The sequence below is a fragment of the Anomaloglossus baeobatrachus genome, unplaced genomic scaffold, assembly GCF_048569485.1.
Source record: "Anomaloglossus baeobatrachus isolate aAnoBae1 unplaced genomic scaffold, aAnoBae1.hap1 Scaffold_4726, whole genome shotgun sequence".
Lineage (NCBI taxonomy): Eukaryota > Metazoa > Chordata > Amphibia > Anura > Aromobatidae > Anomaloglossus > Anomaloglossus baeobatrachus.
In genome coordinates this window covers 1-14,290 of record NW_027444070.1, presented here as the reverse complement: position 1 = coordinate 14,290, position 14,290 = coordinate 1, and the positions used below count along the sequence as shown (strand labels likewise).

The following is a 14,290-nucleotide window of genomic DNA, read 5'->3' as shown; positions in this document are numbered from 1 at the left end:
TTGGTCAGGTTGAGTGGTGATGAGTTTGCTATTTGGATGAATAAAGAAAGTCAAAAGTGTGAAAGATAAAAAACAAAAGGAGGAAGTGTGAAAAGTGAATGGGCCAAATTGAGGTGCATATGAAGACGTATGCTTTCTTCCAATTCATTAAATCGGGCTAATATGAATCAGGTGAATTGAGTTCTGCTTTTGGAAACTGGGTTAAGAAGGGGTGCACCGTTCCTGGAGGTACTGCAATACCAGGTCAATGCGTGGAGTGGACAGAGCAAGCTCTTTTTCCATCTCCCTGTTCTAAAAATCCATTTAATATATGGTCCCCAGATAGGGGACGTATCAGATATTAAACTGATAAGAACAGATTTTTTTTTTTTTTTTTTTTTTTTTTTTTTGAAGGATGAGTTTGAAAATAATAAAGTGACCGCCTCTCGTTGCCCAGGTAACCATCCGTCACAAGAGGGCTATGACATCCTACGATGCACACTCCCCCAAGGCCAGCAGTTGTGCAATACCTTGGCACCTTACAGCACCAACCAAGGTAGTACCCTCCCAAACTACACTTGATCTTAGCCAAAAGGCCGAGAAGCGATAACCAGAATTGGTTTGGGCCTCGAGTGGCACCCTGGCCTATGCCGGACACATCTTAGGGAGAGAGAGCGAGAGGGAGACAAACCCACGCCTACACAAGACATTTTGTCACCCAAGCCAACCCTTGAAAAGGCTGCTTTGCAGAGCCAAAACAAGAAGAATGGTGCGTTTTGCAGCCGCCGCCCACTGCAATGAATCTGAATAACTCCTCCTTTAGGGCGCAAGCAACTCCCCTCCCCCTTGCAGTCTTTCCAATTCACGATACAAAAAGACGGACAGGACAGGTTGCCTGACTTTCCGTCACTGCCACCCTTTGCCATCCTTACCCGTAGAAAGCCCTTTCATCATCCCCAAACCCTAATCTTTTCCCTTTCCTTCCCAGCCCCCAAACCCTGCCCTCTGTACCTTTCTCACCACCCGCTTCCCTTCTCCTGTCATCCCCCTACCACCCGGGAAAAAAAGAGATTGCCCCCTCCTTCCACTAGCCCACCCTCCCACCCAAAGAACAACTTCTTCTGCGCAGCTTGTTTTCTAGGCAGCAGCGCTATTGTGATGTCATCGGGGGGCATTGTGACAAGCCGCCAGTGTTCCGTCTCTTCATGTTGTGCACAGTTCAAACGGAAAATACATCAACAGGCAGACTACAGAAAAGCTTACTATCAAAGGTTAGAGGGGGGCTTTCTCAGAGGGCTTTTTACAGTTTTTCTATTCCCAATTAGCCGTTTAAGTGTACTTATTGAAAGTAGTAATTCTTTCATAGGCCGCCCTTTCTTAGTATTTGACGTTCCTTATATTGCGGTATGAGGCTTCGCAGTAGGTTGCAAACATTCATCACCCATGACTGTCCCCAATTGAGCTCAGAAGCTCAATGTCTATCATGACCTCTCTTTTAGAATGTCCAAGAGCAAGCAAACTATTCCTCCAGGAGAGGGCGCCAACAGACTACTAAAGAGATCATCATTACTCAAAGAAAACCCCAAAAACCAATGCATGATAGGAATAAACAGGTAACTTTCTTTGGAGTGGAAGCGGAGAGATCGCACCAGATGCCAATTCTAGATGTTATCACACCTGTGGTCACTGCAGCAGCAGGTGAATCCACTTTGTCCAAAAGGGATCTATTCCATTCAATTGCAAATGATCTAGATAAGACAGAGAACTGCAGCACGGGGACATAGCCGAGTTGGTCAGGTTGAGTGGTGATGAGTTTGCTATTTGGATGAATAAAGAAAGTCAAAAGTGTGAAAGATAAAAAACAAAAGGAGGAAGTGTGAAAAGTGAATGGGCCAAATTGAGGTGCATATGAAGACGTATGCTTTCTTCCAATTCATTAAATCGGGCTAATATGAATCAGGTGAATTGAGTTCTGCTTTTGGAAACTGGGTTAAGAAGGGGTGCACCGTTCCTGGAGGTACTGCAATACCAGGTCAATGCGTGGAGTGGACAGAGCAAGCTCTTTTTCCATCTCCCTGTTCTAAAAATCCATTTAATATATGGTCCCCAGATAGGGGACGTATCAGATATTAAACTGATAAGAACAGATACTACACTTGATCTTAGCCAAAAGGCCGAGAAGCGATAACCAGAATTGGTTTGGGCCTCGAGTGGCACCCTGGCCTATGCCGGACACATCTTAGGGAGAGAGAGCGAGAGGGAGACAAACCCACGCCTACACAAGACATTTTGTCACCCAAGCCAACCCTTGAAAAGGCTGCTTTGCAGAGCCAAAACAAGAAGAATGGTGCGTTTTGCAGCCGCCGCCCACTGCAATGAATCTGAATAACTCCTCCTTTAGGGCGCAAGCAACTCCCCTCCCCCTTGCAGTCTTTCCAATTCACGATACAAAAAGACGGACAGGACAGGTTGCCTGACTTTCCGTCACTGCCACCCTTTGCCATCCTTACCCGTAGAAAGCCCTTTCATCATCCCCAAACCCTAATCTTTTCCCTTTCCTTCCCAGCCCCCAAACCCTGCCCTCTGTACCTTTCTCACCACCCGCTTCCCTTCTCCTGTCATCCCCCTACCACCCGGGAAAAAAAGAGATTGCCCCCTCCTTCCACTAGCCCACCCTCCCACCCAAAGAACAACTTCTTCTGCGCAGCTTGTTTTCTAGGCAGCAGCGCTATTGTGATGTCATCGGGGGGCATTGTGACAAGCCGCCAGTGTTCCGTCTCTTCATGTTGTGCACAGTTCAAACGGAAAATACATCAACAGGCAGACTACAGAAAAGCTTACTATCAAAGGTTAGAGGGGGGCTTTCTCAGAGGGCTTTTTACAGTTTTTCTATTCCCAATTAGCCGTTTAAGTGTACTTATTGAAAGTAGTAATTCTTTCATAGGCCGCCCTTTCTTAGTATTTGACGTTCCTTATATTGCGGTATGAGGCTTCGCAGTAGGTTGCAAACATTCATCACCCATGACTGTCCCCAATTGAGCTCAGAAGCTCAATGTCTATCATGACCTCTCTTTTAGAATGTCCAAGAGCAAGCAAACTATTCCTCCAGGAGAGGGCGCCAACAGACTACTAAAGAGATCATCATTACTCAAAGAAAACCCCAAAAACCAATGCATGATAGGAATAAACAGGTAACTTTCTTTGGAGTGGAAGCGGAGAGATCGCACCAGATGCCAATTCTAGATGTTATCACACCTGTGGTCACTGCAGCAGCAGGTGAATCCACTTTGTCCAAAAGGGATCTATTCCATTCAATTGCAAATGATCTAGATAAGACAGAGAACTGCAGCACGGGGACATAGCCGAGTTGGTCAGGTTGAGTGGTGATGAGTTTGCTATTTGGATGAATAAAGAAAGTCAAAAGTGTGAAAGATAAAAAACAAAAGGAGGAAGTGTGAAAAGTGAATGGGCCAAATTGAGGTGCATATGAAGACGTATGCTTTCTTCCAATTCATTAAATCGGGCTAATATGAATCAGGTGAATTGAGTTCTGCTTTTGGAAACTGGGTTAAGAAGGGGTGCACCGTTCCTGGAGGTACTGCAATACCAGGTCAATGCGTGGAGTGGACAGAGCAAGCTCTTTTTCCATCTCCCTGTTCTAAAAATCCATTTAATATATGGTCCCCAGATAGGGGACGTATCAGATATTAAACTGATAAGAACAGATTTTTTTTTTTTTTTTTTTTTTTGAAGGATGAGTTTGAAAATAATAAAGTGACCGCCTCTCGTTGCCCAGGTAACCATCCGTCACAAGAGGGCTATGACATCCTACGATGCACACTCCCCCAAGGCCAGCAGTTGTGCAATACCTTGGCACCTTACAGCACCAACCAAGGTAGTACCCTCCCAAACTACACTTGATCTTAGCCAAAAGGCCGAGAAGCGATAACCAGAATTGGTTTGGGCCTCGAGTGGCACCCTGGCCTATGCCGGACACATCTTAGGGAGAGAGAGCGAGAGGGAGACAAACCCACGCCTACACAAGACATTTTGTCACCCAAGCCAACCCTTGAAAAGGCTGCTTTGCAGAGCCAAAACAAGAAGAATGGTGCGTTTTGCAGCCGCCGCCCACTGCAATGAATCTGAATAACTCCTCCTTTAGGGCGCAAGCAACTCCCCTCCCCCTTGCAGTCTTTCCAATTCACGATACAAAAAGACGGACAGGACAGGTTGCCTGACTTTCCGTCACTGCCACCCTTTGCCATCCTTACCCGTAGAAAGCCCTTTCATCATCCCCAAACCCTAATCTTTTCCCTTTCCTTCCCAGCCCCCAAACCCTGCCCTCTGTACCTTTCTCACCACCCGCTTCCCTTCTCCTGTCATCCCCCTACCACCCGGGAAAAAAAGAGATTGCCCCCTCCTTCCACTAGCCCACCCTCCCACCCAAAGAACAACTTCTTCTGCGCAGCTTGTTTTCTAGGCAGCAGCGCTATTGTGATGTCATCGGGGGGCATTGTGACAAGCCGCCAGTGTTCCGTCTCTTCATGTTGTGCACAGTTCAAACGGAAAATACATCAACAGGCAGACTACAGAAAAGCTTACTATCAAAGGTTAGAGGGGGGCTTTCTCAGAGGGCTTTTTACAGTTTTTCTATTCCCAATTAGCCGTTTAAGTGTACTTATTGAAAGTAGTAATTCTTTCATAGGCCGCCCTTTCTTAGTATTTGACGTTCCTTATATTGCGGTATGAGGCTTCGCAGTAGGTTGCAAACATTCATCACCCATGACTGTCCCCAATTGAGCTCAGAAGCTCAATGTCTATCATGACCTCTCTTTTAGAATGTCCAAGAGCAAGCAAACTATTCCTCCAGGAGAGGGCGCCAACAGACTACTAAAGAGATCATCATTACTCAAAGAAAACCCCAAAAACCAATGCATGATAGGAATAAACAGGTAACTTTCTTTGGAGTGGAAGCGGAGAGATCGCACCAGATGCCAATTCTAGATGTTATCACACCTGTGGTCACTGCAGCAGCAGGTGAATCCACTTTGTCCAAAAGGGATCTATTCCATTCAATTGCAAATGATCTAGATAAGACAGAGAACTGCAGCACGGGGACATAGCCGAGTTGGTCAGGTTGAGTGGTGATGAGTTTGCTATTTGGATGAATAAAGAAAGTCAAAAGTGTGAAAGATAAAAAACAAAAGGAGGAAGTGTGAAAAGTGAATGGGCCAAATTGAGGTGCATATGAAGACGTATGCTTTCTTCCAATTCATTAAATCGGGCTAATATGAATCAGGTGAATTGAGTTCTGCTTTTGGAAACTGGGTTAAGAAGGGGTGCACCGTTCCTGGAGGTACTGCAATACCAGGTCAATGCGTGGAGTGGACAGAGCAAGCTCTTTTTCCATCTCCCTGTTCTAAAAATCCATTTAATATATGGTCCCCAGATAGGGGACGTATCAGATATTAAACTGATAAGAACAGATACTACACTTGATCTTAGCCAAAAGGCCGAGAAGCGATAACCAGAATTGGTTTGGGCCTCGAGTGGCACCCTGGCCTATGCCGGACACATCTTAGGGAGAGAGAGCGAGAGGGAGACAAACCCACGCCTACACAAGACATTTTGTCACCCAAGCCAACCCTTGAAAAGGCTGCTTTGCAGAGCCAAAACAAGAAGAATGGTGCGTTTTGCAGCCGCCGCCCACTGCAATGAATCTGAATAACTCCTCCTTTAGGGCGCAAGCAACTCCCCTCCCCCTTGCAGTCTTTCCAATTCACGATACAAAAAGACGGACAGGACAGGTTGCCTGACTTTCCGTCACTGCCACCCTTTGCCATCCTTACCCGTAGAAAGCCCTTTCATCATCCCCAAACCCTAATCTTTTCCCTTTCCTTCCCAGCCCCCAAACCCTGCCCTCTGTACCTTTCTCACCACCCGCTTCCCTTCTCCTGTCATCCCCCTACCACCCGGGAAAAAAAGAGATTGCCCCCTCCTTCCACTAGCCCACCCTCCCACCCAAAGAACAACTTCTTCTGCGCAGCTTGTTTTCTAGGCAGCAGCGCTATTGTGATGTCATCGGGGGGCATTGTGACAAGCCGCCAGTGTTCCGTCTCTTCATGTTGTGCACAGTTCAAACGGAAAATACATCAACAGGCAGACTACAGAAAAGCTTACTATCAAAGGTTAGAGGGGGGCTTTCTCAGAGGGCTTTTTACAGTTTTTCTATTCCCAATTAGCCGTTTAAGTGTACTTATTGAAAGTAGTAATTCTTTCATAGGCCGCCCTTTCTTAGTATTTGACGTTCCTTATATTGCGGTATGAGGCTTCGCAGTAGGTTGCAAACATTCATCACCCATGACTGTCCCCAATTGAGCTCAGAAGCTCAATGTCTATCATGACCTCTCTTTTAGAATGTCCAAGAGCAAGCAAACTATTCCTCCAGGAGAGGGCGCCAACAGACTACTAAAGAGATCATCATTACTCAAAGAAAACCCCAAAAACCAATGCATGATAGGAATAAACAGGTAACTTTCTTTGGAGTGGAAGCGGAGAGATCGCACCAGATGCCAATTCTAGATGTTATCACACCTGTGGTCACTGCAGCAGCAGGTGAATCCACTTTGTCCAAAAGGGATCTATTCCATTCAATTGCAAATGATCTAGATAAGACAGAGAACTGCAGCACGGGGACATAGCCGAGTTGGTCAGGTTGAGTGGTGATGAGTTTGCTATTTGGATGAATAAAGAAAGTCAAAAGTGTGAAAGATAAAAAACAAAAGGAGGAAGTGTGAAAAGTGAATGGGCCAAATTGAGGTGCATATGAAGACGTATGCTTTCTTCCAATTCATTAAATCGGGCTAATATGAATCAGGTGAATTGAGTTCTGCTTTTGGAAACTGGGTTAAGAAGGGGTGCACCGTTCCTGGAGGTACTGCAATACCAGGTCAATGCGTGGAGTGGACAGAGCAAGCTCTTTTTCCATCTCCCTGTTCTAAAAATCCATTTAATATATGGTCCCCAGATAGGGGACGTATCAGATATTAAACTGATAAGAACAGATACTACACTTGATCTTAGCCAAAAGGCCGAGAAGCGATAACCAGAATTGGTTTGGGCCTCGAGTGGCACCCTGGCCTATGCCGGACACATCTTAGGGAGAGAGAGCGAGAGGGAGACAAACCCACGCCTACACAAGACATTTTGTCACCCAAGCCAACCCTTGAAAAGGCTGCTTTGCAGAGCCAAAACAAGAAGAATGGTGCGTTTTGCAGCCGCCGCCCACTGCAATGAATCTGAATAACTCCTCCTTTAGGGCGCAAGCAACTCCCCTCCCCCTTGCAGTCTTTCCAATTCACGATACAAAAAGACGGACAGGACAGGTTGCCTGACTTTCCGTCACTGCCACCCTTTGCCATCCTTACCCGTAGAAAGCCCTTTCATCATCCCCAAACCCTAATCTTTTCCCTTTCCTTCCCAGCCCCCAAACCCTGCCCTCTGTACCTTTCTCACCACCCGCTTCCCTTCTCCTGTCATCCCCCTACCACCCGGGAAAAAAAGAGATTGCCCCCTCCTTCCACTAGCCCACCCTCCCACCCAAAGAACAACTTCTTCTGCGCAGCTTGTTTTCTAGGCAGCAGCGCTATTGTGATGTCATCGGGGGGCATTGTGACAAGCCGCCAGTGTTCCGTCTCTTCATGTTGTGCACAGTTCAAACGGAAAATACATCAACAGGCAGACTACAGAAAAGCTTACTATCAAAGGTTAGAGGGGGGCTTTCTCAGAGGGCTTTTTACAGTTTTTCTATTCCCAATTAGCCGTTTAAGTGTACTTATTGAAAGTAGTAATTCTTTCATAGGCCGCCCTTTCTTAGTATTTGACGTTCCTTATATTGCGGTATGAGGCTTCGCAGTAGGTTGCAAACATTCATCACCCATGACTGTCCCCAATTGAGCTCAGAAGCTCAATGTCTATCATGACCTCTCTTTTAGAATGTCCAAGAGCAAGCAAACTATTCCTCCAGGAGAGGGCGCCAACAGACTACTAAAGAGATCATCATTACTCAAAGAAAACCCCAAAAACCAATGCATGATAGGAATAAACAGGTAACTTTCTTTGGAGTGGAAGCGGAGAGATCGCACCAGATGCCAATTCTAGATGTTATCACACCTGTGGTCACTGCAGCAGCAGGTGAATCCACTTTGTCCAAAAGGGATCTATTCCATTCAATTGCAAATGATCTAGATAAGACAGAGAACTGCAGCACGGGGACATAGCCGAGTTGGTCAGGTTGAGTGGTGATGAGTTTGCTATTTGGATGAATAAAGAAAGTCAAAAGTGTGAAAGATAAAAAACAAAAGGAGGAAGTGTGAAAAGTGAATGGGCCAAATTGAGGTGCATATGAAGACGTATGCTTTCTTCCAATTCATTAAATCGGGCTAATATGAATCAGGTGAATTGAGTTCTGCTTTTGGAAACTGGGTTAAGAAGGGGTGCACCGTTCCTGGAGGTACTGCAATACCAGGTCAATGCGTGGAGTGGACAGAGCAAGCTCTTTTTCCATCTCCCTGTTCTAAAAATCCATTTAATATATGGTCCCCAGATAGGGGACGTATCAGATATTAAACTGATAAGAACAGATACTACACTTGATCTTAGCCAAAAGGCCGAGAAGCGATAACCAGAATTGGTTTGGGCCTCGAGTGGCACCCTGGCCTATGCCGGACACATCTTAGGGAGAGAGAGCGAGAGGGAGACAAACCCACGCCTACACAAGACATTTTGTCACCCAAGCCAACCCTTGAAAAGGCTGCTTTGCAGAGCCAAAACAAGAAGAATGGTGCGTTTTGCAGCCGCCGCCCACTGCAATGAATCTGAATAACTCCTCCTTTAGGGCGCAAGCAACTCCCCTCCCCCTTGCAGTCTTTCCAATTCACGATACAAAAAGACGGACAGGACAGGTTGCCTGACTTTCCGTCACTGCCACCCTTTGCCATCCTTACCCGTAGAAAGCCCTTTCATCATCCCCAAACCCTAATCTTTTCCCTTTCCTTCCCAGCCCCCAAACCCTGCCCTCTGTACCTTTCTCACCACCCGCTTCCCTTCTCCTGTCATCCCCCTACCACCCGGGAAAAAAAGAGATTGCCCCCTCCTTCCACTAGCCCACCCTCCCACCCAAAGAACAACTTCTTCTGCGCAGCTTGTTTTCTAGGCAGCAGCGCTATTGTGATGTCATCGGGGGGCATTGTGACAAGCCGCCAGTGTTCCGTCTCTTCATGTTGTGCACAGTTCAAACGGAAAATACATCAACAGGCAGACTACAGAAAAGCTTACTATCAAAGGTTAGAGGGGGGCTTTCTCAGAGGGCTTTTTACAGTTTTTCTATTCCCAATTAGCCGTTTAAGTGTACTTATTGAAAGTAGTAATTCTTTCATAGGCCGCCCTTTCTTAGTATTTGACGTTCCTTATATTGCGGTATGAGGCTTCGCAGTAGGTTGCAAACATTCATCACCCATGACTGTCCCCAATTGAGCTCAGAAGCTCAATGTCTATCATGACCTCTCTTTTAGAATGTCCAAGAGCAAGCAAACTATTCCTCCAGGAGAGGGCGCCAACAGACTACTAAAGAGATCATCATTACTCAAAGAAAACCCCAAAAACCAATGCATGATAGGAATAAACAGGTAACTTTCTTTGGAGTGGAAGCGGAGAGATCGCACCAGATGCCAATTCTAGATGTTATCACACCTGTGGTCACTGCAGCAGCAGGTGAATCCACTTTGTCCAAAAGGGATCTATTCCATTCAATTGCAAATGATCTAGATAAGACAGAGAACTGCAGCACGGGGACATAGCCGAGTTGGTCAGGTTGAGTGGTGATGAGTTTGCTATTTGGATGAATAAAGAAAGTCAAAAGTGTGAAAGATAAAAAACAAAAGGAGGAAGTGTGAAAAGTGAATGGGCCAAATTGAGGTGCATATGAAGACGTATGCTTTCTTCCAATTCATTAAATCGGGCTAATATGAATCAGGTGAATTGAGTTCTGCTTTTGGAAACTGGGTTAAGAAGGGGTGCACCGTTCCTGGAGGTACTGCAATACCAGGTCAATGCGTGGAGTGGACAGAGCAAGCTCTTTTTCCATCTCCCTGTTCTAAAAATCCATTTAATATATGGTCCCCAGATAGGGGACGTATCAGATATTAAACTGATAAGAACAGATACTACACTTGATCTTAGCCAAAAGGCCGAGAAGCGATAACCAGAATTGGTTTGGGCCTCGAGTGGCACCCTGGCCTATGCCGGACACATCTTAGGGAGAGAGAGCGAGAGGGAGACAAACCCACGCCTACACAAGACATTTTGTCACCCAAGCCAACCCTTGAAAAGGCTGCTTTGCAGAGCCAAAACAAGAAGAATGGTGCGTTTTGCAGCCGCCGCCCACTGCAATGAATCTGAATAACTCCTCCTTTAGGGCGCAAGCAACTCCCCTCCCCCTTGCAGTCTTTCCAATTCACGATACAAAAAGACGGACAGGACAGGTTGCCTGACTTTCCGTCACTGCCACCCTTTGCCATCCTTACCCGTAGAAAGCCCTTTCATCATCCCCAAACCCTAATCTTTTCCCTTTCCTTCCCAGCCCCCAAACCCTGCCCTCTGTACCTTTCTCACCACCCGCTTCCCTTCTCCTGTCATCCCCCTACCACCCGGGAAAAAAAGAGATTGCCCCCTCCTTCCACTAGCCCACCCTCCCACCCAAAGAACAACTTCTTCTGCGCAGCTTGTTTTCTAGGCAGCAGCGCTATTGTGATGTCATCGGGGGGCATTGTGACAAGCCGCCAGTGTTCCGTCTCTTCATGTTGTGCACAGTTCAAACGGAAAATACATCAACAGGCAGACTACAGAAAAGCTTACTATCAAAGGTTAGAGGGGGGCTTTCTCAGAGGGCTTTTTACAGTTTTTCTATTCCCAATTAGCCGTTTAAGTGTACTTATTGAAAGTAGTAATTCTTTCATAGGCCGCCCTTTCTTAGTATTTGACGTTCCTTATATTGCGGTATGAGGCTTCGCAGTAGGTTGCAAACATTCATCACCCATGACTGTCCCCAATTGAGCTCAGAAGCTCAATGTCTATCATGACCTCTCTTTTAGAATGTCCAAGAGCAAGCAAACTATTCCTCCAGGAGAGGGCGCCAACAGACTACTAAAGAGATCATCATTACTCAAAGAAAACCCCAAAAACCAATGCATGATAGGAATAAACAGGTAACTTTCTTTGGAGTGGAAGCGGAGAGATCGCACCAGATGCCAATTCTAGATGTTATCACACCTGTGGTCACTGCAGCAGCAGGTGAATCCACTTTGTCCAAAAGGGATCTATTCCATTCAATTGCAAATGATCTAGATAAGACAGAGAACTGCAGCACGGGGACATAGCCGAGTTGGTCAGGTTGAGTGGTGATGAGTTTGCTATTTGGATGAATAAAGAAAGTCAAAAGTGTGAAAGATAAAAAACAAAAGGAGGAAGTGTGAAAAGTGAATGGGCCAAATTGAGGTGCATATGAAGACGTATGCTTTCTTCCAATTCATTAAATCGGGCTAATATGAATCAGGTGAATTGAGTTCTGCTTTTGGAAACTGGGTTAAGAAGGGGTGCACCGTTCCTGGAGGTACTGCAATACCAGGTCAATGCGTGGAGTGGACAGAGCAAGCTCTTTTTCCATCTCCCTGTTCTAAAAATCCATTTAATATATGGTCCCCAGATAGGGGACGTATCAGATATTAAACTGATAAGAACAGATACTACACTTGATCTTAGCCAAAAGGCCGAGAAGCGATAACCAGAATTGGTTTGGGCCTCGAGTGGCACCCTGGCCTATGCCGGACACATCTTAGGGAGAGAGAGCGAGAGGGAGACAAACCCACGCCTACACAAGACATTTTGTCACCCAAGCCAACCCTTGAAAAGGCTGCTTTGCAGAGCCAAAACAAGAAGAATGGTGCGTTTTGCAGCCGCCGCCCACTGCAATGAATCTGAATAACTCCTCCTTTAGGGCGCAAGCAACTCCCCTCCCCCTTGCAGTCTTTCCAATTCACGATACAAAAAGACGGACAGGACAGGTTGCCTGACTTTCCGTCACTGCCACCCTTTGCCATCCTTACCCGTAGAAAGCCCTTTCATCATCCCCAAACCCTAATCTTTTCCCTTTCCTTCCCAGCCCCCAAACCCTGCCCTCTGTACCTTTCTCACCACCCGCTTCCCTTCTCCTGTCATCCCCCTACCACCCGGGAAAAAAAGAGATTGCCCCCTCCTTCCACTAGCCCACCCTCCCACCCAAAGAACAACTTCTTCTGCGCAGCTTGTTTTCTAGGCAGCAGCGCTATTGTGATGTCATCGGGGGGCATTGTGACAAGCCGCCAGTGTTCCGTCTCTTCATGTTGTGCACAGTTCAAACGGAAAATACATCAACAGGCAGACTACAGAAAAGCTTACTATCAAAGGTTAGAGGGGGGCTTTCTCAGAGGGCTTTTTACAGTTTTTCTATTCCCAATTAGCCGTTTAAGTGTACTTATTGAAAGTAGTAATTCTTTCATAGGCCGCCCTTTCTTAGTATTTGACGTTCCTTATATTGCGGTATGAGGCTTCGCAGTAGGTTGCAAACATTCATCACCCATGACTGTCCCAATTGAGCTCAGAAGCTCAATGTCTATCATGACCTCTCTTTTAGAATGTCCAAGAGCAAGCAAACTATTCCTCCAGGAGAGGGCGCCAACAGACTACTAAAGAGATCATCATTACTCAAAGAAAACCCCAAAAACCAATGCATGATAGGAATAAACAGGTAACTTTCTTTGGAGTGGAAGCGGAGAGATCGCACCAGATGCCAATTCTAGATGTTATCACACCTGTGGTCACTGCAGCAGCAGGTGAATCCACTTTGTCCAAAAGGGATCTATTCCATTCAATTGCAAATGATCTAGATAAGACAGAGAACTGCAGCACGGGGACATAGCCGAGTTGGTCAGGTTGAGTGGTGATGAGTTTGCTATTTGGATGAATAAAGAAAGTCAAAAGTGTGAAAGATAAAAAACAAAAGGAGGAAGTGTGAAAAGTGAATGGGCCAAATTGAGGTGCATATGAAGACGTATGCTTTCTTCCAATTCATTAAATCGGGCTAATATGAATCAGGTGAATTGAGTTCTGCTTTTGGAAACTGGGTTAAGAAGGGGTGCACCGTTCCTGGAGGTACTGCAATACCAGGTCAATGCGTGGAGTGGACAGAGCAAGCTCTTTTTCCATCTCCCTGTTCTAAAAATCCATTTAATATATGGTCCCCAGATAGGGGACGTATCAGATATTAAACTGATAAGAACAGATACTACACTTGATCTTAGCCAAAAGGCCGAGAAGCGATAACCAGAATTGGTTTGGGCCTCGAGTGGCACCCTGGCCTATGCCGGACACATCTTAGGGAGAGAGAGCGAGAGGGAGACAAACCCACGCCTACACAAGACATTTTGTCACCCAAGCCAACCCTTGAAAAGGCTGCTTTGCAGAGCCAAAACAAGAAGAATGGTGCGTTTTGCAGCCGCCGCCCACTGCAATGAATCTGAATAACTCCTCCTTTAGGGCGCAAGCAACTCCCCTCCCCCTTGCAGTCTTTCCAATTCACGATACAAAAAGACGGACAGGACAGGTTGCCTGACTTTCCGTCACTGCCACCCTTTGCCATCCTTACCCGTAGAAAGCCCTTTCATCATCCCCAAACCCTAATCTTTTCCCTTTCCTTCCCAGCCCCCAAACCCTGCCCTCTGTACCTTTCTCACCACCCGCTTCCCTTCTCCTGTCATCCCCCTACCACCCGGGAAAAAAAGAGATTGCCCCCTCCTTCCACTAGCCCACCCTCCCACCCAAAGAACAACTTCTTCTGCGCAGCTTGTTTTCTAGGCAGCAGCGCTATTGTGATGTCATCGGGGGGCATTGTGACAAGCCGCCAGTGTTCCGTCTCTTCATGTTGTGCACAGTTCAAACGGAAAATACATCAACAGGCAGACTACAGAAAAGCTTACTATCAAAGGTTAGAGGGGGGCTTTCTCAGAGGGCTTTTTACAGTTTTTCTATTCCCAATTAGCCGTTTAAGTGTACTTATTGAAAGTAGTAATTCTTTCATAGGCCGCCCTTTCTTAGTATTTGACGTTCCTTATATTGCGGTATGAGGCTTCGCAGTAGGTTGCAAACATTCATCACCCATGACTGTCCCCAATTGAGCTCAGAAGCTCAATGTCTATCATGACCTCTCTTTTAGAATGTC

General features: G+C 46.3%; 8 non-coding genes and 1 pseudogene across 8 annotated transcripts; all 9 read right to left on the bottom strand.

Annotated features, from left to right (window-relative positions):
* Positions 1 to 206: 206 nt before the first annotated feature.
* On the bottom strand, positions 207 to 411 carry LOC142281375 (U2 spliceosomal RNA; annotated as a pseudogene).
* Positions 412 to 1,974: 1,563 nt separating this feature from the next.
* Positions 1,975 to 2,165, bottom strand: LOC142281361 (U2 spliceosomal RNA). The gene has a single exon (XR_012743464.1). It is a non-coding gene; the product is annotated as a U2 spliceosomal RNA (small nuclear RNA).
* Positions 2,166 to 3,552: 1,387 nt separating this feature from the next.
* Positions 3,553 to 3,750, bottom strand: LOC142281374 (U2 spliceosomal RNA). Its single transcript, XR_012743476.1, has one exon. It is a non-coding gene; the product is annotated as a U2 spliceosomal RNA (small nuclear RNA).
* A 1,563-nt stretch (positions 3,751 to 5,313) lies between these two features.
* LOC142281360 (U2 spliceosomal RNA) lies at positions 5,314 to 5,504 on the bottom strand. Its single transcript, XR_012743463.1, has one exon. It is a non-coding gene; the product is annotated as a U2 spliceosomal RNA (small nuclear RNA).
* Positions 5,505 to 6,891: 1,387 nt separating this feature from the next.
* LOC142281378 (U2 spliceosomal RNA) lies at positions 6,892 to 7,082 on the bottom strand. The gene has a single exon (XR_012743480.1). It is a non-coding gene; the product is annotated as a U2 spliceosomal RNA (small nuclear RNA).
* Positions 7,083 to 8,469: 1,387 nt separating this feature from the next.
* On the bottom strand, positions 8,470 to 8,660 carry LOC142281377 (U2 spliceosomal RNA). The gene has a single exon (XR_012743479.1). It is a non-coding gene; the product is annotated as a U2 spliceosomal RNA (small nuclear RNA).
* Positions 8,661 to 10,047: 1,387 nt separating this feature from the next.
* On the bottom strand, positions 10,048 to 10,238 carry LOC142281376 (U2 spliceosomal RNA). Its single transcript, XR_012743477.1, has one exon. It is a non-coding gene; the product is annotated as a U2 spliceosomal RNA (small nuclear RNA).
* Positions 10,239 to 11,625: 1,387 nt separating this feature from the next.
* Positions 11,626 to 11,816, bottom strand: LOC142281370 (U2 spliceosomal RNA). The gene has a single exon (XR_012743473.1). It is a non-coding gene; the product is annotated as a U2 spliceosomal RNA (small nuclear RNA).
* Positions 11,817 to 13,202: 1,386 nt separating this feature from the next.
* On the bottom strand, positions 13,203 to 13,393 carry LOC142281359 (U2 spliceosomal RNA). Its single transcript, XR_012743462.1, has one exon. It is a non-coding gene; the product is annotated as a U2 spliceosomal RNA (small nuclear RNA).
* Between the last annotated feature and the right edge of the window lie 897 nt (positions 13,394 to 14,290).